The 27,813-nt window shown below is 40.0% G+C and overlaps 1 long non-coding RNA gene across 2 annotated transcripts in view; it reads left to right on the forward strand.

Annotated features, from left to right (window-relative positions):
• LOC145941544 (uncharacterized) overlaps window positions 1–27,813 on the forward strand; it is a 264,923-nt gene that overhangs the window by 55,952 nt on the left and 181,158 nt on the right. For both annotated transcript variants that reach the window (XR_014426177.1, XR_014426178.1), the window contains exon 7: window positions 11,638–11,668. This is a non-coding gene — a long non-coding RNA (uncharacterized LOC145941544). The remainder of the gene's footprint in view (window positions 1–11,637; window positions 11,669–27,813) is intronic.

Consider the following 27,813-nt stretch of genomic DNA (forward strand, 5'->3'; position numbering starts at 1 on the left):
CCACGTGGATTGGCTTTCATTAATCCGCCAACCCCGTCCGCCTCTGACTCCTCGCACCCGCGTACCTACATCCGCGCGTATGTATTATAAATTGTAACGCATTCGGGGCCATCACCGAATATCTACGGAGCCGCAGATTCTCCGCGGGGCGGACCAACTCCGAGCTTGAATATTTTAGAACGGACGCGCATTAACGCTACCCTTCTTATGCTACATATTAATCTCAACAACCGTTTCTACCATCGTCTCGCATCACATCGCCACCGATGCTCGCGCGACTCATCATCGCACGTATGAATCGACTAATTTTGTGATTATCCATCGTTTCTTTATATCGTTTACATTGATAGAATAATATATTCTCGTGCAGTCTTAAATTAGCATAATTAAGTTTCATTATTAGATTAATATATTACATTTTTTTTATATTAAAAGAGATATATAATTTTATCTTTATGTAAAATAAATTAAATAATATGTATTTTTTAATATAAAAAATGTAATATGTTAATCCAATATAAAATGCAATAATCTAATATTATGAGACTTACATATTTATTTTTTAAGGATTTTGAGATTATGAGACTATATAAAATTATGAGATCATATATTTATTTTTTAAGGATTCTTATATAAGTTCTTTATTATTGCAAATAATTGTAGATTTCTGAGAAAACCTTTATCGTTTTGTCAAAATTACATAATTTTACTTTACTTAGCACTATTAGTTTTATCATCTGTAAGTTAAGTATATTTTCCTTTATTTCGCAACTACAGCACAAGCTAGAAATATAACGAAATACTTGGATGCTTCGTACGCATCGAACGTAAGGTCTGTCGATCGTTGTTACGAATTAACGATCCTCCGCGAACGGGGAAATCTCCTTGCGCATAGGAGTATGAGGGTGCTCGAGAAATATCATCGAATAATGAATATTCATGCCGATGAGTCGCGGGACCAAAGCGAAAGATAGAGGGGCATGGGGGAGGTGGTCGGGTTGTAAAGTTGCCCCGTAGAGAATCGTGCATCGGCCGCCATATTTCGTACGTTATATTCCGGCTGCCTCCGCGGATAGATCTAAACGCCGTATCCCACCCTTTTGCATCCCCGACCCGCTTTCAAACTCGCACGAGAGCTCGCGATCGACGAAACGACCCGCGCCAACTTTCGAAGTATCAACTGAATTCGCTTTGCCCGCAGCGCGCGATGTTGTCGGAATTAATTATAATGAAGCTTTTACTTTAATTTCATAATTAATCCTAATTCACGTCGATGTGATACTCATTACGAAGTCACGTAACGTGATCTCGCTTGTTGTTTCCTTTGGAATTGTTAAATCGAGAATGAGTTTCGAGAAGATGGCGATGTGATTAATACAGATACCTAAGTCAACAGTAAATGACAAATATTATTATTATGATGAATATTTATATGCACTAGCGGATTCTGACGTCGATAATGGGGGGAAGGGGGGGGGGGGGTTGCAAAGTTATTTTATTTAATATTTTTGATTTCATGATTAGCTTTTATTCCAGGATCAACGACGTCGATAGCTCTTTAATGTTTGTTTTTCTTTATTTATATTTTTTAAACAAATTCAGCAAAAACTGTTTCTTTTAATTTGCAAGGGAGGGGGTTTAACCCCCCTCCTTCCCCAGGATCCGCCAGTGTATATATATATATATATATATATATATATTATATAGATATAAAGAATTTCTCGCCTAATTATTTTCATGCAACGAAATTATCTCATCATTTCGTCCTATGTCTGACTTAATTTATACCTAACTCCTTGAATGCGTAATGAGTATAATTTACAGTGTATCTTATACATACATCTTGTATATATTATATAGATATAAAGAATTTCGCCTAATTATTTTCGTGCAACGAAATTATCTCATCATTTCGTCCTATGTCTGACTTAATTTAAACCTAGCTCCTTGAATGCGTAATGAGTATTTCCAGTGTATCTTATACTTTTATATATATATATATATATATATATATATATATATATATATGTATAAAATATATATATAAAATATATATATATATATATATAAAAGTATAAGATACACTGTAAATTATACTCATTACGCATTCAAGGAGTTAAGTATAGATTAAGTCAGACATAGGACGAAATGATGAGATAATTTCGTTGCACGAAAATAATTAGGCAAAATTCTTTATATCTATATAATATATACAATATGTATGTATATAAGATACACTGTAAATTATACTCATTACGCATTCAAGGAGTTAAGTATAGATTAAGTCAGACATAGGACGAAATGATGAGATAATTTCGTTGCACGAAAATAATTAGGCGAAATTCTTTATATCTATATAATATATACAATATGTATGTATAAGATACACTGTAAATTATACTCATTACGCATTTAAGGAGTTAAGTATAGATTAAGTCAGACATAGGACGAAATGATGAGATAATTTCATTGCACGAAAATAATTAGGCGAAATTCTTTGTATCTATATATTATATAGATATAATATATATTATATAGATATAAAGAATTTCACCTAATTATTTTCGTGCAATGAAATTATCTCATCATTTCGTCCTGTCTGACTTAATCTATACTTAACTCCTTGAATGCGTAATGAGTATAATTTACAGTGTATCTTATACTTATATATATACACTAGCGGATCCTGACGTCGATAGTTCTTTAATGTTTGTTTTTCTTTATTTATATTTTTTAAACAAATTCAGCAAAACTGTTTCTTTTAATTTGCAAGAGGGGGTTTTAACCCCCCCCCCCCCCAGGATCCGCCAATGTTTATATGAATATTAGAAATTGTTTCTTTTCTTTCATTTTTTTAAATTAGATAATATTGGCAAGCGAATTAAAAAAAACAAATATCTCGTTTGCGGCGAGGATATCCTGCTCCGATGATCTCGCAAGTATCCTCCGAAATGAGCGTCCTCTTCTGAGAGAAAAAAAGAATCCTCGTTTGTGCACATTTCTCTTTTGCTTTTACGTTCACGATCGCGATAAAACTCGAACAAAACTCAAGATTTTATAGGCTAATACCGTGAGCAGCGGGTGAATAGGTGGGCTAGCTTCTATCCCCGTTGTGGATCCGTGATTTTATATAAAAGTATGTTTTATGTATGTGCACGCCAAGTATATACGCTGCTCTCTCTCTCGCTCTTTTCCTCTATCTTTCCTCCCTTTCTTTCTCTCAATTCTGGTGCATAAAAGGGTTTTGGATTTTATTCCCGTAGCTTCGATACCGAGCGGGAGAACCGGGGGGGCGTCTACGAATGTCCTCGTCGCTTCCGGAATTTAAATTTCATATGTATGTGATATCAGCATGCAAGTGCGACTTTGGTCCGTCCCCGTTTTCCGACTCTGACTGATCCGTCTCGCGGACTGGAATTTGCCGAAAGAAGGAGTTACATTTCAAGTGACGCGGAAGAATTGTGTCACGTGGCTTAGTTATATTAATGCCATATTCGAGATAATATCTAAAAGTTCTCGCAGCTTCTGAATTATATTTCTTGAAATTAGAATAAGACAAATGAAATGTTTCTTCGTTGAACGAATTCTCGATTCTCAATTGACGCAGCTCAACGTCGAGGAAAATTTCCGCGGTTCGCGAAGATGTAAGAGGGAGACGAAGGGCTGCCCGGGGGCGGAAAGGGGGGACGCCGCGGAGCCGGACACGCGGATGGCGCCGTTATCCGGCGAGAATTTCAGAAAATATTCCAAGGCAAAAAGTATAGAGCGAGGCGTTTTAATTATCATTAACAAGGCCGGCGTATAACTCAGAATTACGCGTTTATACGTAATAATACGTAGGTAGGTAGTGCCGTACGTGCCGGTACCGGCCGCGCGCATTTATACATATCCACGTATGTAGACGCATATACATATACGCGTTTATATTCCGCACGGAAATGGCGCACGGGCACGTACGTACGTGTACGTACGTACGTAGATACGGACAGTCGAGCGGCACGGACGGACGAACGGACAGAGAGACAGACGGACGGACAGCAGATCTGCAACGCGCTGACTCCGGTGCTAAATGAGATGCGTTGCGGAGGGAGGAAGGGAGACGGTCAGCAGGGTGGTCGACGGGGTAGAGCGGAAGCGGGAGGTGAACCACGGGGTGGTACCAGCCGGTGGTGGAGGGCTGGGTCGGGGGAGGGTGGCCGGCCGTCGGGGCGAATTCCCACCTTACCAATCCTATTATTAACAATTAGCTCTAAACTACTCTTTGCATATAAAATCATCCCGCACACCTCGTAACGGCGGAATGGAAATATACATACTGCATGGTCGTCCGTCGGCTCGGCCGTGGAAAATATGCCGCGACGCGACGCGACGCCGCGCGTATCGGCGCTCTCATATATGACTGGATACCGTAGCATCATCCAGTGGATCTGGCAAATTGAGCCAACAGCCGATCGGCACGCAGAGTTCATCGTGTCGACGAGTGATGCGGCGATATACATATATATGTGTATTATAGTATATGTGTATATACAAATCTATTTTGATTCTCTTGTCGATGTAAATTGATGAAACTCGATTTACATCGAAATTATTTTAAATGCCATTTATATCTACAAATATAAGAAATATATCTCGTTTTGTTTCTGAGAAAATAAGAACAAATAAGAAAAAGATTCTCAGATAATATGTAGTTATTGAATATTAATAGTTTGTTCTTTTTTTAATTTAATTTACTTGTCTAAACAAAATGCATTTAACGTAGCCGCGTATTGATACGTTTTTATAAATTACTGCGAGACTTTATTTACGCGCGACGCACGCGACATAATTATAAATCTCCAAATATATACACAGTCGGCGCTACCAAGGAGGAGACATAAAAGGGCAATTCAAGGGGGCCATGGAATCCGGGTGCGAAAGCCGCGAGGGGTTGAAGGCGGGACAAAAGTAATGCAATGCCGGAATATGTCACGAATTAAGCGGGGAGAAACCGGGAGTGCTCTCCGTCGTCGTCGTTGTCTTCGTTCTCGTCGTCGTCTTCGTAGTCGTCGTCGCTTTTATTAGAATTATCTTTGTCACTTTCCCAAGTTTATATTTACTCCTCCTGCGAACCTCTTAAAGTCGTGCCACCCCCGCGGCATCCACCTTTCCGTCGCTTCCTTCGAAGCTGCCCCCCTCCTCCGCCACCTTCCTATACTTCTCCTGTATCGCACCCCCTTCTCTCCCTTCCGGTAACCCTCCGCCCCTCGGCGTAGCGAGCAACCCCCGCGTGCTACCGAGAATACAGCGCGAAGCAGCAGCCACTCGCTTATTATCTTTACGACTGGGAAGATGGAATTAAACTGAGTGTGCAGCCGAAATGTAATAATATTCATTACTATGCTAATGTCCGCGCGGGCTCGCGGGGTTATGGGCTCCGAAAACTTACCTCGTATTTTTGTTATCTGCCGCCGACCGACCAGGGAGGCCTAATTCCCGTAGAGTCGGCGATCAACACGGAGCATCGCGATCACGTTCAAGACTGCGAATCTGCCGTTGTATCTTGATAGCGCGACACGTGCGAAATTATTCTGCTCGATTGTTTTTTTTTCCTAACAATTACACATTTTTTTCGGTTACCAATATACATACATAAAATATAAAATTTCAGAACAAATTTAGAATTGCATATCCAGAAACTTTTATTAATATATAACGCTTGTATATTTAAAAAAAATTGTGTTATTTAATTATTTAAAATTTTTTCAAAGTTTATTGGTTTGAATGATAGCAATTATCTAGAAAGCAGCGAATTTGAGTGTGTCGTAAAGCGTTATTTTTCATTATCTAAGGCGCATATCTCGTGATTATCTCAAAATAGTGTACCAGTGTATCGTGTGTAACGAAAGTTCGGACGAAGACGCTCGTCATATTTTCCATACAGCAGTTTCCATGAATCGCGATGTTTCCGTGCCCAAGGACTTTTCGAGTTTGTAACTGGGATGGCAAGCGGCACCGAAACGCGCAACAGAAATCACGGAGACTTCCCGGTCGTACCCCATCGCGCCACTCGTAACAGCTTATCTGGGTCGTCAAAATTATAAGCTTTCGGGTAGAAACTCGCCCGTACAAACGGTGAACAGTAAATTCGCTGTCCCTATCGGGCGTGAGCTTCCTTGGCGTCGACTGTAGCGCAGGGACCGAAACTTGCGGCCTTAAATATCAGCTCTAATGTCCAAAGTGCGGATAAGATAAAAGAAAAGCTACTCTGGTCAATAATTTTCAATAAGATAGCATCGTGTCGTTGAAGTATTTTGTTCTTGAATTTTTGCGAATAAATCGTACTTGTTGTCGCTTTTGTTTTTCGGTCAACGTATATTTAAAAAACGTCTCGAACACAAATTTCTTTAAAAAATATTAAATTAATCCGAGCATATTTTAAGCGTCAACTAAAATTATTAATATTATATTTAAAGAAGCTTGACGCATGTTTCGAATTTTTCTGTTGCCCGTGATATACGATACAGGCAGAATCGCTAGGAGAAGTATTTAATCAAGCGATCACCTCGGCCGGGTCTAAATAAACCAACGTTGAACGATGGGGTCGCAGATTACAGCGTGAGGAAGGAGGTGATAAGACGACACGGTGGGTCGGCGACGTAGGGTATGGCGAAGACAAGACGACTCTAAGAAGGGTTAAATTACTCACCTCTTCGTTATAACTACAACGCGTTCCATCCCCTCTTCCCTTTCTCTATGAAATATATATATATATATATATATATATATATATATATTTCTTCAGCGTAAACTTCTACTATCCCTCGAATCTTTGGTGGAGTGACCGAAATCCTAAATAGGTATCACAAATAATATCTATTAATAAGCCGGATTATAATGTTTCTGTTAGAGGACGAGAAGGACTTGTTCAATCTTACGACAGATATAAGTGTGTGTGTAAATATGTAAGACAAGAACTATTGTGAGTTTTTAGGGTCAATGAGATATTGAAATAATTTTGTGTCGTGTCTAAAAACTATTTTTGATGATCTCTATAATTCGAAAAATTTAAAAATAAATTTATTTATAATTATATATATAATGGGTAGCTGCATATATTTACGTTCGTGCGTTTTATTAATTTAAATGTTTTCTATATCGTACGATATGTAAAATTATAAATAATTTTATTTCGAACTTTATCGGGATTTCTAGATTGTCTAAAGCTTAATGTAACAAATTAGATTAATTTTATTTATATTAATTATCAAGATTGTACATATATTGTATAATATTGTAACATATTTTTTAGCTATTATCATAAGTTATTAATTTCGATCATAATATTCGCGAAGGCCAATAAGTGGATTAAATGCCAATTTATTAAATTCTTCACAAGAAATATTGAAAAAACATGAAATAATGATACGAAGATACTGATATACCTTTCGCGTAGTATCATAAAGCGTTTTACTTCGTTTCCTAGTTTTTCCGTCGCGAACCGAATTTCGTGCAGTGCTCACGGACCGTGCCGCCATTCAAATTAATTGCGCTTACTTTGAGCGCGATTCGTCGGGATCTCTTCAGCGGCAGTTTCGGTTTCAAAGCGCCGCGGATGAGTACGAATGTCAGGGAAAGTACGCATGTACCGAGGTTGTGCGTGTGCCGGTGGGTGAAAGAGCGAGAAGGGGGTGGGAGGGAGGGTGGATGGGCGAGATGGGGTGGCTGGGGGCTCTCTCGTGTACACCCGACTCCACCTTATTACAATTAGCTTCCTTATATATCTAATTAGCAAGATTCTTGGCGCACGGGGTTTCAGTGCGAAGTGAAAGACGGCAGTTGCCACCAGAGCTCTTCGCTCGCTGTCTAATATAACTCCGCCGTGTTCCAGTCTGCGAGACGTAATATCTCTCGTAGGTGTGCGCGATCGTCTGCACGTGTACGGTTTTCCTTTACGCTAAGTTTTGGGACTAGCCTGACGTGTTGCAGCTCATGAAGAATCGTGTATTGATAGTAAAGTCTCATCGTATGATGACTTTTAAAAAATTAAAGAATAAGAGATCTTAAAAGGACAAAAAGAGATAGTTGATGTTTTTTTAAAATTACATTTCATCTAATTTTAATGTAAAAAAAATTTACTGTAGACATTAACTGACAAAGAAAATGCAAGGAAAATGAGATAAGAATTTTACATAAAAATTGCAATCTAAGTGTAGCAAGATACTCATTTTAATCGACTCCATCTTAAGAACCACCGGTCGCAAAATAATTCACAAGTGAGGGTAAACTGACGGAAGATAATTTTTAAACCCTTTCTTGGCCGGCAACCTAGCTCGAGGCGAACATGAATGGACGGCCGGCCAGCGGTTGGCTTCAGCTTACTTAATTATCGCACAAAGAAAGAATGGCCCGTGGAAATGTAAAATAAAGGCTGCGCCTTGTTTCCTCGGTGCTTTTTCAGCCCCTTCCAAGCTCCTGTACCTTTGCTGTTCGTTCATTCCTTTGCCACCACGGCCTCGTCAGTCTCAAAGGACAAGCGCGATCTCCCCGAGGAACACGAGAGGGTATGACAGAGGGGGGAGGGGGGAGGGGGGAGGAGGTAGAAGGATGAGAAAGGGAGAGGGTAAGAAAACGGGCTGGAAAAGGAAAGGGTTAACTTTCCACAATTAATAGTGACTAACGTCCATTAAAAACTAATTCCTTTATTTATGGTTCACTTCCCGATCCTCTTCCCGATCTTCCTTCCTTCGTCTTTCGATCCTCGCTCCTTCTTTTCCTCATCCGCAACCTCAGCGAGGGGTACCGCGGCCCTTTATTTGCTCTTCCCTTGAACAACAACTTGTTACAGGACGAAAGTTGCGGCTTTTTTTCTCGGTGTAGTCGGTCTCGAATGACGGATTAAAATTGGGAAAGTTCTTGCTACCGGGCCATATTTTTCTGTGGGGTCCTCGTTAAAAGTAATTGCGTACCGGTAGCCTTGTTCGCGTTCTTCCGCCGATTCGTGAAGTACGATCGCATTAAATCTTTACAACACGTTAACGCGACCATGTTTACTATTCGTAATCTACATTAATTTTACGTCATAGCACAAATCAATCGCAGTACTAATATAGATATCAATTTTTATGGATTTAATTAATATGTATGCGATATTATTTGTTTTGCTTACTTAAGAATCACGATAAATATTATCACGAAGAGTGAAAATAGAAACAAATTTTTTAACAATATAAGTAATGTGATGGGCGCTGTATTTTGAGATAATGCCCGATAAAAGAAATGTTGCAATGTCCAATTTCAACAGAATCGCTTTTTACTCCGATTTTATAATAATTGTAATAATCGATTGTTGTATTATTTTTCTGCAAACTCTTAATCCTTCGGCGACTTTCTTTTGGCGTTAACACAAAAGCTCGTGCGCGTCGACAATAGGAAGAACGGAGAAAGATTGATGGCGTAGAGAGGCGGTCAAGTCCGAAGCGCTTTCACGGCGCGAAGCAAGAGCGCGTCGCCGGCGGGTCTGCACATTTTTAATTGTAACTAAAATAATTATACTTTGAGGAGAACTGGCCGCTTTGACACCGCCGCGCGCGGCCAGCAAAGGCAATGGCGAAATAAAAAGTCCGTCCCCGTTCGTCTCGTACTGCTCGCACGTCTCGACGCGGTCGTTGCGAGGAATATGTAATTTCGCCTCTGCGAAACTGACAGCCCGGAAGGGCCACACCGGCGTTGCACCCCTAAATAATAATAAGTACGTCTAGTTACGTCCATCCGCGTCCATCTCCCTCCACTCTCTCGCGCCCTCTCTCAACCCGTTCCACCCCTCTTCCCCGCGTCTCATCTTCTCTTTCGCAGTTTTGGATCGCTGCACGTTAATTTCTGTACGTCAAACGAAGTTGCACCGGTCGCGTGTTTACATGTCGAAAACGAGCGTAATGGGCTGCCGTTGCAACTTAGTCGCGTGATTTCACGCTGCCGGTGACCTTAAGCATCGTTCACAAATGCAGCACAAGGGGTGCATCGCGCGTGGGAGGAAGAAGAGGGGCAGGGTAGAACGCGCGGGGTAAAAGGGCGAGGCAGCCGGCGGCGCGCCCTTTGAAAAAAATTGTTCCGGGCTCGTCACGAAACCGGCTGGAGAGTTTCGGAAAGTATGTTAAACGGATTTCACGTTCGACGAAAATTAATTATACGGCCAGGCGGTAACCGGCGCTTCGCTCTTTTTCCCGCGCTCTTGTCCTCGTCCTTTTTTCACCGCGTTGTCGGACCTTCCTTTCGACGATGAGGCGGCCCAACGCCCTCCCCCTTTCCGACGCTTTATCATTCATAAAGTCTCGGATTTCAGAATTCGCGTAACCCAATACGCCCGCGGCTCTTTTCCCGTTTTGCGCGAAATTTCACCGAATTTCTTGTGCCACCCGACGCCGCCCACTTAAAAAGCTTCGCGTGCACATCGCGAGCTGCCGGCTCTTGTCCTTTTTTTCTTTCTCTCTATCTTTCTCGTCGAATATATTTTTCCGAGTGGACGCGGCGACGCTGCGAGGAAGGAAAAATATAGGAAACATGCGCAGAGGGACCAAGTGAATCTCCGGGAAAACTCTTAACGCTGCCTGCTGACGCTCCGACTGAGAGAATCAAGTTTGAGATGCAGCCTGCGGATATTCGAATGTGCATATAAAGGGGAATAAAGCAACGAGTGCGAGAGTTCCATATGTATAATGTGAATATACCGGGTGATCGGATATAATTTTCCGACATTTCTTCAGATAAGAAAGATTAAAGTTATATTTCCCTGCAGATATATTTTTATATATTAAGTTCACACTAATATTTTTTCGCTTTATCTTATAGCATAATAATATTTCTTTCTGTCTACCTGTAATTACTATTAAATAGTAATATTTAATTGCTAAATGTTCTTTTTTGTTTTCATTGTTTTAACATCGGACCAATTTTGATACGCGTTAATGCGAGCGTTCCGTCTTCATCGCATTTTCGGTCACCCAGTAGACGGCACACCGGAGCTTAATTAAGATATGTATTTATTTTAATTCCTCTCGGGCTGCGTAGAGATGGCCGACTGGCCGGGCATAGGATAACACGATTTGCTTAGAGCCGCCGGTGCGCATACATCTCGCACGTGCAGAGAGATTTTCAATTCAGGTATAAGGAAAGCTAGCGCGCGAGAGGAGCGCTATATGGTATAATGTAATAAATAGGGAGGGCGAGAACGGGATGGATTTTGCCTTCCGGTTTTTTTTTGACCTTCTCCTTTCGGAAGCTCTCGCGCGAGCACTCTTTTAGAAGATGCACCCCCTCGGCCCGATTCGGCCAGCGGTGAAGAGTCCACTTCGCAGAATAAAATTAGGCAACTGTATCCTTCTACTCTTTGAGAAGAAGGACGTGTTTATTCTTTTTCGCTCTGTTTTTCTTTCCGCCTCGTTAACCCTTTTACTCTCTCAGAATAAGCAAGCTAAAGAATTCTTTACTTCGTAGCTTTTTCCAAAAATACATTACGCGGATTTTTAATAACTTTTCTAAAAAAAATAGCGGATGTGATGGATCTATTAAAAATATTTATATATATGTAAATAATATTTGAAAAAGAAACATGTTATGTTTGGAACATTTTTTTTAATTTATGCACTTTGTCTGTTTCAGATTTCGGCATCTAATGGAGGATCACCGAGTGGTAAGTCATAATCATGTATGTCTGTATATTTGTATAGTACTTTTACATTTGGTCAACTCTGTCGTATATTCAGACGAAGAAAAATTCTGTTAACCACGTACGAGCGAAACTTTGAAGGACAAACGTTACGAAATAAAAGTTAATACCGTCTGGTTCGTATCACTTGGAAAGGACTACGCTTTCCTGAAATAGAAGACCCCGTAATTCCCGTAGTCTCAATTCGAAATGCGCTTCTCCGGCTCGTAAAAGCCGACATAAAATCGTTGCCTACGGTGGAGTGTATCAGTTCGCCGAATAAAAGGCCAAGTGAAACCACCGCAATAAATGCGAGTTATGAACATGTTCAATGCGTATACGATGTTATAACGAGCGAGGGTTGTGCTAAAAGAACGGCGATATAAATCGGTTCGAGAGAATAGATCTGTTTTCCGTATCATCGCAAATCGTCCGTCTCCTCCTTCAAAAATTAGAATATGCGATACAAGCATAAAAACGGTTCTTTCCGCCAGTAAAGTTATTCCTGTGATAACGTTCAAAGTGGAATCTTTATGATGACGATCCGTTAAAATTAGCGATATTCCTTTTGAATCTTTAGGTACCGTGTAATTTTATTTCCGTGATTTACAGATAATTGCAACTTTATAATTTAATCGAACGATAATGAAGTGTAACGTTGAGGAAAATGGAACTCAAGCTTTGTAAATGCTTGTGAAATAGTAATTTATATACAAAAAAAAGATATTTTTTTTAACTTAAATTTTTTTATATTTTTCGAATATATTACTAGCATGGAATTCGTAGAAGGAGTTTAGCAGAAATCTAACTTTAGCTGTTCTTGCGTAAATTTTCTTATTAATTCTGGCACGCTCTTAAGCCGATACCGACAATACAAGCGTCCCCGCTTATAGCCTCTGATCCTTTTTTCGTCCCAGGGCGCGTCATCAGTGACGGCTTTTAAAATCGTCTCGATTTTTCATTGCCGCTACGTTTCCTTCGTGCGATTTCTGTGGCTTCGCAGGCTTCCGCCTTCGAGACGCTAATGGGTGCGTACAAATATTTCATTCCCTGTAAGATGCCATTACGAAAGTATATAGGATACGCCATGGTTGCACGGTGGAGTCGCGGGTTGGAGGAACGAGGGGATATTTAATGACGCGTGGCGATATTAAAATGGCATAAAAATGAGGTGTAATTTGTATCTGGCTTCAAAAGTTGCCCTCATCCCTCGCTCGCAGCCAGATTACAGCCTGCTCTCCTTCCTCCCCTCTCCCGCCCCTTTTTTTCTTTCTTTCTCTCGTTCTCGCTCGACGTCGTGTACTATTATTGTTATTAATATGAAAGGTCGCGGGCTCACTTAATACCCTGAGAAATCGCCGCATTTCCGTATCAACCGTTCCACCCCTCGGTCGCGTCGACCAAAAGTAGGAATTGTTCCGAAAGGCGAAGAACAAGCTATGGGGTGCAGAACTCTCTGACAAAAATTTATATTATAATAAATATTACGACTCTACAAACAAAAAATATAGATGTCATGATTAAAATCAAAATTACAAGATGAGATATGAGATAACCGCGATAACTTGTTTATATACAATGCTTTTTAAAGTATTTGTAGCATGTATATTAATTTTGTGCGTAATTTGGAGCACAAGAAATTGACGAAACTTAACGTACATAGCCTAATGTCTTTTTCAATAAAGAAGCATCACCATCGTTCCCCCGGGGTCTATTCGGATTCTCCTTCTGCGCGATCCGCCAAAATCCTTCCGCCCGAGAGAAATCGCGGATAAAAGTGTCATTTGAATATTTGGCGTACGTCCGCGACATCATTTATAACGCGTGACAATAAAGTCCCGAGCTAGTAGTAATCTTTATGGTGCGATACACGACGTATCTTCCTTCCCCTCCCCATCCACCGACTTCCATTCGCTTTTTCGTGGCGCAGTTACGCTTTTACGATATGCTAAGCGACCGGCACCGTCGCCCTTTTCAAAAGACATTCAAGCTCTCATCGTCACGGGCGGAATATTTTCTGGCTGCTTAAACATCGGATTAACGATCTGCAATAACAAACAAACTACTTATACAGCTGTCCCTCTTCGCGGACCCCAACTTCCACCTCGCTCGGGATTAAATCAACGTTAACGATGTGCCGTCAAGTTCGCGATCAGCTATTTAGGTCGTAATGCCCGTGCGTCGACAATCTATCACATTATTGCGTTTATACTGAATTCGAGTTATTTTGTCAGAGACGGGCACTGCTAAGATTGCATACTTTATTCGCAAATAAAAATGTTGTGTTCACGCGTTTTATTGATTGCTATAATCTATTAAATATTTTGCAATTTTTAACTTTAATACTTAATTTATCAAATATTGTATTATACGACGGTGTGTATTAGAATTTTTTTTCATTATTACAAAATATTTGTTTGTTTGCTATTTATATTGAAATATTTTGTTTCGTGTTAAATAGTAAAATATCATTTTCACAACTATCTTGGCAAGATCCAAGTTCGCAGATTGGTGTGGTGAGCGTTCGCTTCCGGCGAACATCGGACGTCGCGGCGATTCATGGTCGACGACGAGGAAATAGTTCGGTAGACGTAAGTCGCACGAGACTAAGGGAAGGGGGTCCGGACGGTCACTTGGATTTGTGTGGTGTGAACGCGGGACGGACCAGTAAATCCACCCTTTCGTGGTCTCTTAGCGAACTCGGGTCATAGATCGTCCAAACTATCGTGAAACAACCCCCACCTCTACTTCGACCTCCAAACTACCCTTCGGGGTGCTTTGGCACCCTCGTAAGGAACACGGTATTGCCCCCTCGTCCCGGAAGAAGCTCCGATTATGCGAATGACTTTGGAAATTTACACTAAACTAAAGTGTTTCGCGTCGCATGGGTTATCGAATCGAGAATCGAGAGTTAAGCTAGTAACGAATCAGAATCATCATAATAAGAGATATAAATGGAAAACATCTATCAAAATATTTGTCTTTATGTGAGATTTCCGTAGGATAAATTTGAAGGATTCAAATAAGATGAAATTTTTATATTGTTGCGCGATTACTTTGCATCATCTTTTTCACGACGTATTTCCGTTTCTCTTCTTCTTCTTCTTCTTCTTGAATCGGTTATGATATAGAATACACCGTCGGCTTGAAAAGAAAAGCGGCGCTCGTTAGTTTCGTGAGAAATTAATTATTTGCCCGCCATCGCTACGACCGCTCGAGTAATGGTGAAAAATGTCTGGATTGTGCGGGATTACATCACGTCGGGGGGCGGAAAGGGGGGATGGCAGGAAATGGGTTGGGTAAGTGGGGGAGGAGAACGGAGACCCGGAAAAAGAATAAGAAGGAATGTATCGGTGTGGCTCGTTACACTTAAATTGGAGGGAATGACTGAGTGGTCTCGTTATTCATCGCGAATAATATAGAAAAGGGCTTCCGACTTCGCGCTTCACCTGAGCAACGATTCCTGGCAGGATATCTGACACGGCTGGATCGCGAGGGAGCCTTTTCTCTTCGGGAGATGAATTGACGCGGCCATGTCCGACGCCATAATCAGGCATTGAAAACGTCCCGTCCCTTACTCGACGAACGTCTCGTCGGAGGCGATATTCAAAACTTGACGGGATATTCTTGATCATTAGCGCAGTATCTATAGGCTACGAACTCGCTATATCTAGAAGTCATATCGAGATAAAATATATGTATAATATTTGAGCTTAAATTGAAATTTACGAGAGGCTTTGATTGGTATGGCGCTTGCAATTTATTATAAATTAAAACATAAATTGAAGTTGCTTCTTGATCTACTTGCTCGTGTTAATTATAAATTAATAAACAATAACAATATAAAATTTTTAATGAATAATAATATAAAATTTTTTTCATATTAGTTTATTGTCGCTTCATTAGTAAAGAATTGCATAATTACTAATGAAATTTGTCAAGCTGGATTAAGAAATAAAATCTTGACATCTTTATGCATACATCGCTAACTAATTCGAAAGAATAGTGTTTCGCTAATTATTTTGCTTTATGCAAGAGTCACGTGCCAAACCGAACAAAAAGACATCGAATCAAATTGTTCACAAATTGGACGGATGACATTACCGTCCTCTATTAAATGGCGTTTACCCAACTCGTTGGCGTGTCGGCCTTTAACCCTCTCGGCACGAGCAAAACCACCACCGGGTAGGAGCGGGAGGGGAAGCTTGGGTTAGCGTAGTTTGAGCTGCCCATAGAGGTGGTCGCTCCTCTAAGATCAAGTGCTTTCCAGTACCGCACTAAGCCAAGCTCCCCGCTCTAACGTCCGTTTGTTCGGTCAGGATCTGCCATCCAGGAAGGGGGTGGATTGATAAACCAACCGCTCCCGTCCCTCTTGACCGGGCAAATTCTTGCGGACAGCCACTGGACTTCAGTGGATCTCAATACGCGACCTTATTTTTTGGTGTTCATTGATTTCGTATGTGAGAAGTGAAACAGATGCAAACCACTCATACATGCATGTTTTAAAATTCAAATGAATTAATGTTGCAAAGAAATATTATTAAAGAAGTCGATAAAAAATCTCATAATAAATTATTTTAATCGCACAACATAATTATTGCATATATATATTTTTTTTGTATCTCAATTCAATTTACTTATACATATTTGAAAGCTTTAGATTTTTCCAATTCCATGATATTACTTCACCATAAATTTTGCCGTTTATATTTATGTTGCATGTTTTCTTAAATAATTTACCGACGAAAGAGAGCTAAAGCTCTTGGGATACGCAAGCATATTCTCAACACGTGATGCACGCATGACGTCGCATGATCATGCGACAAGGACGTCGACAAATTTCCAGCCTGTCTCCCCTTTCTCCCTCTTCTGTAAGCGGTCCCCTGGACCCGATATACCGGGTGTCTCGTCGTTGTTACCGCACGTAAGCCGCCTGCACCTTCCGTGAGAACGACATCGTGACGACGGACGACCCTCCGGTCGGCCACGTATCATTCTTCGGGGCGGTAGGCTCGCGTGTCTTACTTGGTTGTTGCGCCTCGTCACGAAGGGGGCTGCCGCGACATCTTGACGACATTGAGCACCCCCAGGGCGAAATACTCGAAGTTGAGGGGTAGTGGGTCAAACGCGGCACCGGGGAAAGTCGGGAGATCCGGGAGTTGTCGCCGGAAGTCCCCGTTGGTGAGCACCGATGGTCGGGGTAATTGGATAGAGAAGATCGAGCACAATTCAAGCTACGCGTACCATTTTATCGCGTCCCCTTTTGCCACTCTATACGAGAATCTATGAACCATCGGTTAGCGCTAGTTCTTCGACATCTAAAAACTATAAACCCATCGAGAGAAAGAGTGCAGTTATTTTCGGGGATGGTACGACGAGACATCACGCGATTGGGACGAGCGTTATTCTCCCGCGGGATAAGATTCGATTACTAGACCACGTGGTCGGATGTAGCCTCCGAGTGCATGTATAAAATAGTGGTGCTATTCAAGGGAAGGCTGTTCTGATATGTACCGCGATGTTGATGGATGTAATTGAATGTAGAATCAAATGAATTGTTTGTCGAATATGATTGAATTAATAGTTATTCTTTTTTGGATTTAGAGGTCTTTCATTTTATAACATTTTGACGCGAGTCAATATTAATTATGTTCAATTATGCTTAATTAAAGATTCAAATCAATAAATTTTTTATTTTGCTATATTTATTTGACGAGAGAATGTGACGAAAATATTCTTCACTTTTTTGCATGTAAGTACATATGTTCTCGGTTTCTTAACATTTATAAAATGTTATTGAGTTTAATGCTAGAATGTTGAAAAAAATTTGATCGATCCTAACATATTTTATATTCTGGCTTAATTCAAATTAGCAGAGAACCGAACTTTCCATTGAATTACAAGGCCAGTCGGAAATATTAGGAGAGAAGATTGTAACGTATCCCGTAATTTTCTACGAATCGGCGCACCGATTGCACGAGTTGGCGTACTTTTGATTTATTCTAATTGCTATTTCGATAATGGGGCCGGGTCAGCGTTTTCGCAGCTCTTGCATTCCCATTATCGAACTCGAACGCCCGAGAAATACAATCGCATTCGAGTTAAGGGAACGTCCGGCACGGAGGTTGCTAGTAATTATTAGCTAATTTGCCGTTAAATCTTCACTGACCGCTAAATTATCGCCGAAAGACGAGTGTGAGTAAAGGGTGTATTTTATCATCCTGTGTCTTTGTCTACGCGCCCGTTTGATTGTGAGATAATATATTATAATGAAGTATACGATCCCTCCGTATTAAATTACAAGGAATATAATTTTGTCTCCGGTAAAATTTTACCCATAGTTTTCCTAAGAGAAATATTTAATAGATTTCATATATGTGAGAAAGAAATAGAGCGTATAGTCAAGTTTTCGCGTATGAACTTAATCTAATGAGTAACCGCGACAGGATTGAATAGCCTTCTGATGGGAGAAAACGCTTCTTTGCGACAAATGAACCGCAAACCGAGTAGTAACCAAAACCACTCGAGATCGTTGGTCTACGTTTGAACGTCATGTATTGTTTTGCACGTCTCAGAAAACCACGGATCTGGAATTAACCTGCCCCAAAAACCATCGCGGACGTTTCTCTCGTTAATAAGATTGAAACATATATCTTTGATGTATTATAAATTTTTGTTTAAATACATTGTGTTTGGATCATTATATTTGTTTAGCAAGTTTCTCTATGAATATTTATAGCATCTGCATCACATAACTTTACACTGATAATATTCATTTAAACATCTGTCAGATCTTTAATGTAAAAAAAACTACTAATAATGCTTTCAAAAATAATTGGGGTTTTTAAATATTTCTGAATCAAATCATATAATTGAGCAATTCTACATTACATTAGTAATAATGGAAATTGATAAAATCAGATTAAGTCGGTTTAACTTTATAAATTTATAAATTTTGAGTTCAACATTCTCGATAATAGTATTTTAAAAGTGTTTTACCAATCGACATTTATAAATAACATTGTATTATCAACTTCTATCGAATCTATCATGGCAGTCTGCCATTCTTTCGGTGATATATAGGATATACATAGATGCGGTGAAAGAAGAAGAAGCAAGCGGGTCTGAATGGCTCCCAAGAGTGCCAAGTTCGAATCCCATTACCGGACTCGCGCCCGTTAAATAGGTCTCGCATCGTCAACCGGAAAATATACACATCGTCCCCGTTGTGTGTCCTCGGGAAGGTAGAGAAACGCGTCTTATGCCCCACGCGACGGAAATCGATGTGGGTCCATTGGGAGGACTGAGCTGAAAATTTCGTGTCTTCATTGTTTATTTCATACGAGAGACATTCGAACGCCGTCACATAAATTTTTAAGAGAAAAACATGTTTGAGCTTGAGCACATACAGTACAAAATAGGGAAGTGATATAGTGATACAAAATTTTATCAGATCAAGAAACTAAAATTAAATCGTGTTGCTTTATTTTATATCGCGTACGTCTTTTTTTCTATCTCTTTATAACAAAAATATCGACTTTAATATTTTAATATTTTCTATATGATAATTCACATTTTACTCTATGCATTATTACAACAGATATAGTTTCTCTCACGCACAAAGAAGTCGCCGTCCGTCGTCAAGAACATTCCTTCGATGTTCCCCTTCGGCATTTCAGTCACCTTAGGTCTTCCACTCTCTTTTTGCAATTTCTTTTCCTCCGCTCCCATCGTTCGTTCGTACATCGCTTCGTTCTCGAGCGTTACGAATGAAACGAAAATAAAATGTAAGTGGAAATTTATTGCCGCAGGCGATAGGAGACGTTTCCGTACTTTTAAATATTTTATAAACTTTCTTCTTCTTCTTGCCTCTCCCTTCTCTTCCTCCCTCCCGTTCTCGTGGTTCCCACGAGCGCCTGGAGAGCGTCGGTGACGATAGAAAGAGTGCTATGGAAAGGAATGAGACAAATTCTCAAGAACGAAGCGAGAACTTTATCCTGATGTCAATTTTTTCTATTTGGCGCAACGAAAAATGAAAATGTTCACAATGTAAAGTATGTAATATACATCTCTTTAATATGACTGTACGTAATATGCAGTTTTTTAATATGACTATACGTAATATGAATCTTTTTAATATGACTGATTATATCATACATTTCGCGTACGATATTGCAAAATAGAAAATCGAGAAATAATTATAGAGATTAATTAAGAGAGATCATTTATAATCTTTTTTTATACATATGAATTGACTTCTCGACTTCTCACTGTCGAACCAGAATGCAGTGCGTTGCAATGGTAATCATTAGTGCAGGCGCTAGTACCTTTTCAGTCCATTGTGTCCCTTAATAAGATTATAATATCAAATTAATATAAATATAATATCGCGCTGATGGTAACGATAACAAGCAAGTCCATAGCACCGTTTAATCATTTCGTCAGAGTGAATTGGCGAGGCGAGAACGGCACTGCCGAAATCAATAATCGACAGGTATAAAGAATTTGTCGGGCACCCCCTTATTCCGCGTGTACTGACATCCTCTATTATTCGATAACACGCGAACGACCGGCGGAATAACGTCGTAAGGGCCTGTCGAAGTCGTGAATATTTGATGCGAACCTATCAGCGCCTCTCAATACGGTTAGACGAAAATTGACAGCTCCCTCTCGAATGCACGAGCCTCTTCTCAATCTCTTTGACAAGGGCATAAGCGTTCCTGACTGAATATTCCTCGAGAGGCGGATGACGATAAGTAATAAGTTCTTTCTTTATCGTTTTCTCCCGAACTAATAAGTCCCCTTGTCTTCTCGAGTTCCATCAAACGTTCTGAATTATTTAGATCAACGGGGAGATATTCTACACTATTGATGCCACGCGATCTGCTGTTGAAAGAACATCTAACTGAAGTTTTCTCTTTTTATAACTATAATATTTTAGTAAAAAAAAATGTCTATAATACGCGATAATTTTTTTTTAATGTGACATAAATCATTAATCTTGTTACTATTATTGATTTTTCGAGTTCTCATCTTTCAAGTTTTAATATTCCAAAATCGCGTTTTTAAATTTTCGCATTTTACATATTGCGTTTGAATTTCGTGCGTTCATTATTAATTTATTTACAATCGATTTATTTTGTTATACTTACATCGTACTCGAAGCGAAAAGGATTGAAAGATCGCAGAAGCGGAGGAGAAGCGCAAGAGATCATGCGCTACACGAAACCGTTGGAAGTGGAGACGGTAAATTACGAGACTTCGCGTTAACCTCCCGGCATCCTCTCGCACGAAAACGCGTCGTTATGGGGTGAGCGGGGGTGCGGGCAGATTACTTTTCGATAAGAAATAATTAAAAATTTTCTCGTTTAAAGTAGCTAATTCCATTTCTGGCGACGCCCTGGCGAAGGTAATGGGCAGCCGGAAGTGGCCCGGCTCTTGCCGGAAAAAATAACCGCTAAAATACTTGGTAGATAAAGAAGATAAAGTCGCTAGCTGGCTGGCAGTAATTTATATCGGCGTGTGATTCCGGAATGAGACGCGAGGAGAAATATTTCAGGGCGGTACACCCTCCAGATAGCGGTAATTAAAAATTACGGGGCGGGCGAGGCGGGAGAGGAAAAGCGGGTGCTGGTAGAGAAGAGGAAAAATAACAATATATTGATTACCGGATGAATTATCGTCCGTGAAAAATTAATTTTTCTTCTATTAAACTTTTAGAAAATAAGAATGTATAACGATGAGTGTCGTATGTGTGCTTCTGATTTTTGTAGATTTAAAATAATATATTTTAAAACACACAAATCTTGTACAAGAATATGTTATTATTATAATTATTAGAGAATGAGATATTGATCTTATCTTTAAAAGTTTCAAATATTTTTGCAATTCGATGTTTGTCTCACATAAAGAAAAATTATAAAGATGTGGCAGAAAATATCATCGATATTAGGCTTTATTTATATACTTAGGTCAAATTACAGCAGAAGTCAAATCGGGGACAAAATGCGGTAGCAGCATTGACATCTTCTCTATTAGTGCCACGTGCTTCCAGTCGATCCGTTGAAAGTTTCGGTCAACCTGGAACTCGAACAAGGATCATAAATCCCCGTAGTAGAGACTAATGTAGTGGTAATAGAGTATAAATGGGGGTCACGACCCGAGGTCAGCCCGTCTTACACCCCTAAACTGTCGTCCGCCACCTTCGCCCTCGTGCGAGGACCGGCCGAGACCTTAAACTCGCATAACACCCACCTACCATTATTTCGAAATGACTTATCGAGACTTCATGCTCCGAGAGTATGCCGATTCTAGAATCAGTTTCCTCCGAGCGGTGTAACTATAATAGGAAATGCCATTCTCGCATACACACGAATAAATAACGTTTCATGCAATATTAAAGTGAATTACACGCGATGTAATTATAAATACATATATTTTAAAAATAATATTGATTTTTGTTGTTCAAATGAGAAAATATATATAAAAGTTATTTTTATGTTAGTTAAATACTATTCTGCCTTTTTTTTAAGAAAAGAGATTAATAACAAAATAATGGATATATTTTTATTTTTTTTAAATTATATTTTACATTTCTATTTAAAAAATCCGCACGTGGTTGTACAGAAAATATATCGTGGATGTAACCGTGCAGTGCTGCCGTCTTGTGAATCTGTAACGTACTGAAGGACTGCAGACAAAACCTTTTCTTTCTCGTTTGTACAGTCTACTAACTCGTCGTGTTTCTTCGACGTTTGTCAACAACAAAATAGGACAATTGATTTTTTTTATTCAATTAATATATAAATTATATATTGATATAATTTATATTCTCATAATTATCTATTCATATTTTTGAAAATTTGTTTATATGTGTCTCTCGAAAAACATCCTTTCGTAGCTTGTACGAATTTTCATGTTAACAATCAGCAAGGCAACGCGAGAAAAAAAGAATATATCTTACTTTACATTATATATTATATTTCTTTAACATCTGTGTCGCTATACTTAGTCGGTGTTACTCTTAAAGTAACGTCATATATCGTCAATTTTTGCGGTCGAGCGATTGCGGTCACGTTCAAGTTACGGTCCTCTGATTCTCATAGGTGCTGCGCTTGGAGAAACTCTTTTCCCAAAAGTTGTTTCAAAGTTCACGGTACAATGGACACGGCGCGTATATCCCCCTTCGCTATTTCTCTCCGTCTGATGGTAGATACACACCGGTGGTACAAGGGAAAGCGTCCGCGTGTTGCGGGGTGTATACCTAGCGTAGTGCTGACCAATGTTCGCCCGAAGATACGGTTGACGGGTCCGGGTCCGGCCTTCACGTCACCTCCACTTCAACGGTCTCCCGCGCCCTTTCTCGCGTGAGCCGCTCTTCTCTCGTCCGCATTCAATTTCAACACCTACATCCGCAACCTGACCCAGCGCGCTCAACAATCGCCGAACCCATTCGCAACTTGAGACAAATGAAAACTTTGCGCGGCGCCGAAACACTTCTGTCACTGTTGAAGGTGTCGTGAGAATCATTTGAGAATCGACGCACGCGGCTTGCGAACGATGAAAGACCTGTCGTGGCTCGTTTTATTTTGTAAAACTCGGCAAGCGATAGGCAAAAGTTGACAGAAATAAAAGCAGGAAAGCAAAAAAATAATTTTTTTATTATATTTTTAAATTAAAATATTCAATTTATTGATTAATCAATTAAAATTTATTGATTTGCAAAGCAAAGAGCAATCTACATGAAAATTATTTACATTTAATTATAGTAGTCATGAATTAATGTGAATGACTATTAATTAAGAAATATGTATAGATATAAAGCTTGCGAGAAAGAATTTGAAATTTATTTTTGGCGAGAATAATTGCAGATCGATATTGAAATTTATTTGACGGCTTTATTTGCATCGTATTCTCGCTCGATAGCCTTTAACGCCTCGAAAGGGTCGAGGAAAGACGCTTGGTCTTGAAAATAATTGCACGGTGTTCGGTGATGGCAACCCTTTCCCCTTTACTTTTCTTTATCTTAATGAAACTCCATAAATAAAGAACCTAATGTTACGGAAACAGCCCTCTGAAGGGGAGACAAAAAATCACGCTGCGGTCAGGAAGTGAATCGTCGGGAATGGAGAAAAGCAATGTTAAATTATTAATTCTTTTGTCGATTCATCGATATGAATATTAAGAGGGGATATTTTTTTATATATACATATATATATTTATCGATATATAATTATTTTAATTCCTTGAGATTTTTGCTATTAAATCGAATACGAACTTGCAATAAACAATATAATATTTTGATCAAATACGCTAACGCACATAACTTAAAATAAAATTTTTATTTTTATTCTATTTTTAAAATTGGTTTAAATAACAGTTTTTTTAAACATAACAATTGAAACTAATAGCAAAAGAGTGAACTTAAGCGACTTTGTCAAAGTGACAGTTTAAAAAAGGGTTGAGTGCTCCTGCTGGAACAATAACGATAAGGATACAGTGTCGTAAAATATTTTTTCAAACGGATTCGGGACACTTGATATCGAGGTTTACGGGAAGGTTTATCCCCCGAGGCGAGTACGTTTTGACGAGGCGGGGGCTTTAGAAAAAGGGTTGATGTGCAATAAAGGGGAGACGCTTACATCTGTAAAAAAAAATACGCCAATAATTCATTGACAACAATCTCATCGGGGGAGATAATGGGCGCCGTTTTCTAAGAGAAAGCAGTTCTCGTGCGCGTTCCGTTTGATTAAGAATTAGACTTAAAAAATTATTCTTTTTAATTTGTGACGATACGATAAGGGCTTTATTTGTTCTATCTTGTGTATGTACGATCCGCTGTAAAAGTGATAAGAGCCGAATTGATCTTTGTGTGTTTCGCGTTATTATTCTGTTATAATTTCGTTAATATTTGCATTTTCAATACTCTTCATAATTATGTACAAAGCTATCCTCACTATCACTTTCGTAATAAGAGATGCTCATAATCTAATATAATGATTTGATTATAAAGTTTGTGCTTGTAGTTTATAGAAATATAATAATTTTATATTAATCTGTTCAACATTTCTTATTTCTCGATCGATTATGTATGTATTAATACATATATATTATTAATATGATTAATTATAAGATATCGATATAGATGATATCATTCATATTAAATTAATCAGTAAATTGAATAATAATAATAATCTTAGCATTTATCGTAGCATCTTTGATCATAATAAATTATACATTTCGAGTTATGCTCTTTAGTATGAGTCTCGCGGATGTTGAATATCACGTACACGAAGACTAGGGTGGCATAAAAACAACGTTGGGCATCGAGAGGCGAAAGGGATAAGCAAATTAATGAGAGAAAAAGATGCGCGATGATAAAGGCAGAACGAAAGCTGGACGTCGAACCCTTCTCGGTGATATGGCTAATATTACGGAAGAGCCCTTTGGCAGCCTAGACAGCGACACCCCTTGACAATATACTCATGACGGGACGTGGGTTCCCATTAATTTTTTTTTAGCATTATAAATATTTAAGCGAGCCATTTTTCATAGGTAAAGCGAAACGGCCTTCTTCAATGATCTTTTTTTTCCACTCGGATCGACGACAAAATTCACGATACCCTCTTCATAGCCCCGACACGATTCTGAATTCTTAACGATTTACGATTCGTATTGCGTTTATGCGTAATCTATTTTAAAATAAGGCGATGCTGGCATATCTGGAATAATATTATGCAAGAAATATAAAAAATGAAGAAAAAGAAGATTTTTCACAAAGATACCAATTGATTATTATTAATGATTTTATAGATTATTAGTTCACTTTTGCAAAATATTGATAAATTAATGAAAAAATGCATATTTAGTAATCTTTACGATAATATAGATGGATAATAATAGGGAATTAAAAAAAAATAACGGTTTTAATAATTAAAATACGTTGTTGAATGACGATCTATATTCGTTCTTCGTAATTACACGCGACAGGTCGCCAGCAAGTTGGAGTTTGGCGAGGCGACGGTTACCTTTTGGTGACACAGTTCACGATGAACAAACTGTCGACGCGTTGAAGCGCGCGCGGAAACTTGCTCCTTAGATAAACGGTCGAGAGGAGAAGAGGAGGACAGGATGGAGCGCGACCGCGCGCGACCGAAGAAAGGCGGCGTTCACACCGCTACGTGCGCGTTATCGCGCTATTGAAACGACAAGTGAAATATACGAAATAAATCTTGCAAGACCCTATTCAGCGGAGACAATACGGCGTCCAGTCTATGGACGCTGTCGAGGGTAGGCGCACCGTATTGTGCAACGTCGGGGAGGTAGACGAACGTGAACTCACGGACTCGGCTCTCGCTCTCTCGCCCCCTTTCGCCTTGCACTTCGCCTTTCCTTCTCTCTGTCTCCTCTTTCCGAATAAGCCCAGCCTTTTGCCCTGACCACCCCAGCCTCGCCCTCTCGGTTCTCTCGCCCCGCTCTCTTCCTTCTCATCCCCTCGATAGCTCTCTTGGTCCTACCGAAACTATTTGCATCTCTCTCTTTCATCTTTCTTTTTCTTTCACTTTCTCTCTCTCTCTCTCTCTTTCTCTTTCTGTTTGTTCGTTTCGTGACGTCCATCTATCGTTCTCTTCCGCTCTCCCTCGCAGTTGCCGTCTGTTTCGCTTCGATCCACGAAACGGCAAGTCGCGAGTCGGTGTCGCTGGGTAAATACTGGTGCTGTGTGGGCGATCTTTGGACGGGGTGGTCGTAAAGAATGGTCGTATTCAGAGTCCGGCAGCACTTCTGCTCCACCCTTCTCAATCCACCCTCTCACGTCCAGTGCCGCGTTCGTCCTACCTCCCCAACCTCCTCTCCCGTTCGTCGGTGCGGCCGAAGCGACACCACAGTGCAAAGTTTCTGAAGCGAGACAAGCCGCAATATAATGCCACCCTTGGTACCCGGGTGCACCTCACCCTCCTCCCTCCCCATTTCGTCCAATAGCGATCCTAGATACATCCCTTTCTTCGGCCGAGTGCTCGCTTGATACTCTCTCTCCCGTATCGTTAATCAGGATCGTCTATGTTTCTTCAAGGGTGTTATATTAAATAATACAGAATTCAGTAGCGAAATTGATATATGACGACTGTGCGATTATTCTGTCGAAATTGTATGAGAATCGTTTTAATAGGAATTTATGAAATTCGTATTTCAAGATTATTATACATATATAAATATGCATTGTCTATTTTAATAATATTATTACGCGGCTTATATTTATGAATTAATTTTTATTTTCTTCGCCATCAAATTATTATTTAATATTTTTACACATCTATAAATATGGGCGATTTTTTCGAGCATGATGCTGAAAGAATTGAAACTTTTGATCTCTTATATCCGACGAAATCTGCATTTCGTATTTTATAAGCAAGGCGTGATATCGATTGCCCTCGCGGATCTGCGCTGCGACCTCGATGCTGCGACTTTCGTAGGCGATCCTGCGCGTTCGATAACGATGTTATGCGATGGACCTCGGGTATGATGGTTAATATTGATTTACGCATAAAGCTCGCCGGCCTAATCCGGTCGGGCCATAAACAGATCAAGTCCAGACTAAATCCGGCGCAAATTGTTACTAATTCGCATCTTAATAATGACCACGTCAGAGGCGTCACCGTATCTCAGAACGTGGCAAATTAGCCGCGATGACAAATGACAGTCGGCCGTACACGTGTGCGCCGCGGTGCATCCTCTTCCCCGTCGTCGTCGTCGTCGTCGTCGTCGTCGTCGTCGTCGTCGCCGTCGTCGTGGTGGTGATCATACGTGTCGGTCACGGGTTAGTCGTTGGCGAGAGTGCGCGTGTAGACTGTTGCACGTGTGTTTGGGGGGTGGACGGACGGTCGGGTTACATACGAATACTCTGGACATACCGCAACCTAGAGGCAGCGATACGGTTGCCTATTCAACATGTGCAACCGTCAACGTGCGCAGATACAATCAATCAAATCAATTAATGATTCGATTGTCCGATCGCGCCGCGACACGTGTGCTTCATCCTGAGTTATGGCAGGCGATGCCGTGATTCTCTGCTCGGAGGATCCTTTGTGGCGGAGGAAATTGAGGTTGCTATGTATTTTTTTAAATTTATTATA

This window comes from Prenolepis imparis, unplaced genomic scaffold (genome assembly GCF_030444845.1).
Source record: "Prenolepis imparis isolate NDT839.2.m4 unplaced genomic scaffold, iyPreImpa1.0 SCAF_10, whole genome shotgun sequence".
In the NCBI taxonomy this organism is placed as follows: domain Eukaryota; kingdom Metazoa; phylum Arthropoda; class Insecta; order Hymenoptera; family Formicidae; genus Prenolepis; species Prenolepis imparis.